Below are 4,716 nucleotides of genomic sequence, written 5' to 3'. Positions count from 1 at the left end.
TCTGTAATTTTCTTAAATTGTTTTGAAAATTAAATGTTTTTCAACCCTTCGAGCCAAAATGAGATAAAATAGAAATGGCGACTCTGCGGGAGATTTAGTTAAGATTCTAACCAAATTTTAGACTGTGTTGACTGATTATTTGACTTTACTTTATTAAATGTGGTTGTTTGATATTATCTGGTGATTATATCTATTGTTTGCATTTATGGCATACACTCCCTCAGTTGATAAATAAATTATTTAGAGTTTCGTGGATGCCTCGGCCTCTATTGTTCATTTTCAAATAAAGTATTACGATGGTTTATTGACACATTAGGTGTCCGATGGCTGTTCGTATTTTGAAACCCAAGTCGTCCGCTTGGGAACTTGGTCCAAACCCACTCTAGACACCAAGGATAGAGCGAAACCCAAATTCTTCTTTTTAGGCATGAGCCTTGGATGACCTAATACCCGGAGGGTATTGGGCCTATTAGAAAACCTATCCTGCATCTATTGACCACGAGTCAATTACAGACAAATCATACTTACATGATGAAGGAAGTTTATGCTAATTAATATAAATCTATTATTATTGGGAGCGAGGAGAAGGATCACCTTGTTTTCTTTGTGTAGGTATCGGTCAAACAATTTTCGTAAGAAGATTCAAGATAATATTCAAGCCAGATGATTACTTTAAAAGATTGGTGAAAGTATAGAAGTACAAAATCTATGAAATCATAGACAAATACCGTATATGACACGAGATGGATGAAGCCAAAAAGGCAAAAACTTATGAAGGATCGTCTGCTGACTAGTGTTTTCTGTTCTATCCCTTGTGCGGTATTGTTTTATTCTCATGTTATTTTTCCTTCCCCAAAAATAGTATCCTTTATTTGCTATTTTATATACATGTATGCGTGTTTTTATTTTTATCCTTTTCCCGGGATTGTTTTTTCTTACATTTTTATTTTTGTTTCCTCAATAATTGTACCCCTCGTTTTCTCGTAGGCATTTATGCCTTTTTGGATATTGGTGAAAATAATTTTTGGGGATAATGGATTAGTGTTAAAAGACATACCTTCTTCAAACCCGATAGGTGAACCCTTGACTCAAAAGGGTCCTAAATTAGGATACGCGTTTATTTATATGTTCGTGTGATATAACTGCCTTATGTGCTTATGCATGTTATGTATATTCAAATCAAATACAAATTGATCCAATCCCATTTTACATTAAGCACCTTTAAGCAGAAATATACACCCACTGTACAAAAGTTCAACCAATCATGCTCCAAGTCTTCCAATTCTCCCAGAAAATCTGCAATCATTCTTAGAAATTCGTAAAGTTATTGCTATAATTTCAAAAAGGTTGATTATGGATTTGGAAAAGAAGTCATTGTAGGAAGGACTGAAAAGAGCAATAGGAGAATTGCTCAAGTCAGAAGGCGATTGGAGGAGTTAGACCAAAAGATGATACACTAAAGGCGGAAATTGAGAAAATGCCTATGAAGATTGTTGTGGCCAAACTAAAGACTAGCTAAGTCAATCAATCTATTGAATAAGAAGAGGATATTTCCATGGCAAAAAGTAGAAAATTGGAGGAACAAATCACCCTAACCAAAGCAAAGATCACTATGTTCGACCAGATGTTGAAAAAATGAAAGTAAATATCAAAAAGAGACTTTGCTAAAGAGATCAAACAATTGGCCATGGAATTTGAAATAGTAAATATCAAAAAGAGAATTTGCTAAAGAGATCAAACAATTGGCCATGGAATTTGAAATAATTATCGGGATGATTGAAAATATGATAGGAAGAAATGAAGGTAAAAAATCAAAAGATGACAACCTCATGCAAAAAATAAGTATCAATGACCCTCGAAGAACTCATGAGTGAAATGAAGAAATAGTCGAAAGACGCAGAAAAACATTCTTGTCTTTAAGGAAACGAACAAATCACACTCAAAGTGAGTGCAGGGAACTATATGAGAGAGCCAGAAGTTGTGAAAATTTGAGAGATTTATCAAATACTGTAGGCTATGGGATCTTTAAGTCCACCATGTAACCCCATGAATTAGCACAGAGAATGTGCTTACCGTTTGCTTCAAAAAGGTCATACCATAGATGGATGTCGTATATTGAAATTCAAAATACGTGATATGATTCACAACGGTAAAATTTCTCACTTGTATGGGCCTCACACCATGTTGGAATGTGATAGGATTGCACGAGGAGTGTACATTACTAGTGATCCCGCAATTCATTATGCTTTACGGATTTTTGATGATAGCTAGGATGACATTTACTCCAAGTTTGTCCAAGCAAAATTCCTTCATCCAGTCAAGAGAAAGGAAAGGAAAGGGTCTGCCAAATGGATAGAGGACGATGAGATCTGTCCTTATCATAATGGAACCAAAGGTCATACAATTGAAAAGTGTCATGCATTCCGCATTGATTTGGAGCACTTAATTAGAAGTGAAAAGATTCAATTAGAGTTCGTCCCAGACCATCCATGAATCAGGAGAAAGCTAGAAGAAATCAAAGAACTTTCCACTATACAGAATTAAGTTTCAAATGTAGCAAACTTTATGTTACTTGTATTTACTTTTCCCTTATGTAATGAGGTTTAGTGGATAAAATAAAATGAAAGCAATCCTTTCCACAATATTTTGAATTACGTAGGGAAGGATTTCTCCTTCATGGAATACATAGGCAGCCTTCGGCCTGACCCCTATATTAAAAAAATATGTCATTCTCCACTTTTGTGAAAGAAGAAATAAGGTCGAAAAGAAGAAGAGTTGAATCTTTCTGATAAATTCCACATATCCATATTAGTGAGCAAAATCCTATTCTCCGTCATTCCCGAGTCATCGTTATACAATGGATTAATTTACCTGAGAGGAGAAATTTTTTTTTATTTGTTTACATCCTGCCTTATCATCTTGCATTGTTTATTAACATCAGAATCTAACACGTCAGTCTCTGAGTTATTTTTACTTTACAGGTAATAGAAACTACTCCGTGGTTGCATAAGAAGGCAAAATATCCCTACTTCACAAGGTCAAAGTAAACATAGATTCCTCTCATGACCATAGCTTTGTCATAGGAAAGAAAAAATGACTAGTAGTAAAATTGAATTCTACCCGTCATTTTTAATACCTATATATAAGCAATGGTCTCAATGATGGAATAGGGAAGAGAGAGATACTCACATAGAAGATATTTTCAAGATAGCCGGAATCAAAGAAGATGAATTGGAGCAAACGTTGCTGAACTAGACTTCCACTCCACTTATTACTTCTCGGTCAATATGATAGATGAAAAATGTAATTTATTTTTTCATAAAGTCGGTGGTAGTACGGATATGGTCGATATCCACCCTTTGAGATTATTTACCTCTCTTTTTCCCTTTATGCTTTTCAAAGGCATAGACTCACACTCGGGCGGGTCATTGCTAGAGTTTGTAAATATTTTCTCAAAACTTAACACAAGCCTCCCCTATTACAAAAATCTTTACGATTTTTTTGTTATCTACTTGATATTATAAAACTTATTTAGTTTTTGATAAATGTAGTAAGCATCTAAAACCTATTAATGTCGTGTCATGTCAAGAGAGAAATGAACAAAATCAAGGAAGTTAATAACAAATGGGAGGTAATGGTCCTAGAACATTCAACATACAAGGCAAAGTTGGAAATCAAGAAAGCCTAACCTAGAAGAAACCGAGCTGGTTAATCTAAGGGACAATGATTAAGTTAAGCGAATTAGGGTCGATGACTATCTAGAAAAAAAAGGAGGAAGAAATCTTATCATTTCTCAAAGAAAAGTAGAAGGTTGATCCTTCATTCCATCGAAACAAACGCAATGAAAACGTCATATCATCCATAAAGTGCTAGCCATAGAAGCTTTAATTCTATCCTAGTGAAGTGGATAAGAGTATCTAGGGTCGGTTAACCTTAAAGATGGTTTTATGTATGAACTACGTGATGACCTGAATTCCTAAGAAAGGGATACGTAGGCGACCTATATCAACTTCGGTCAACCCATTAGATTTTTCTATGTACCCCTAGTGTAGTCCTGAACTACGTTTGACCTTATTTCTGCGTCAACGGGATACATAGGCTCCCCAATGGCTTGGTCATACTACCTCAGGAAATGAAAACTGGGCTAGAATTTTTGAGATGGAATTTCGAAAACTCAAAAGAAAAAGATCATCCAAAGAAAATGAAGACCAACTAAGACTTTGGGAGAAAGTCTCGAGATCCCCTCAGGCTGAGATTATCTTAAACAATATTATACTGGGAAGAAATTTTGAGGAGGTCCTCAATTTTTTTTTAATATATTGGAATATATTTCAAATTCCCCAACATTAGGAGGCCAAAGTCAAGCTTTAGAAACCTCTAGCTATGGCAAAGTCTAGATAGACTAAATCTACAACTATGATAGAGCTTTTAGTATAAATATCCAGCAACGATGATGAGTTTTTAGGACGTACTTCATTTGAATGTGAGGCATATGCGAGCCTCAAGAGGAAGACGTTCATTGAGATAGTACATGACATAACCGATAGAGATTTTCTAAAAGCTCTTACATAAGTTTTTGAAACTAGTTTTTTAAAATCAAGACTATCTTTGGAAATCTATGCATATCTTTTACTTAGTGATTTCCTAAGCATCTATTGGAACGGAGAGTCAGGGTGGAAGTCCAAACATGACGAAGCACCCGAAAGATGGCGAGGA

Source organism: Capsicum annuum, chromosome 3 (genome assembly GCF_002878395.1).
Source record: "Capsicum annuum cultivar UCD-10X-F1 chromosome 3, UCD10Xv1.1, whole genome shotgun sequence".
In the NCBI taxonomy this organism is placed as follows: Eukaryota; Viridiplantae; Streptophyta; class Magnoliopsida; order Solanales; family Solanaceae; genus Capsicum; species Capsicum annuum.
The sequence above is the reverse complement of the archived record's forward strand: the minus strand, read 5'-3'. Positions refer to the sequence as shown.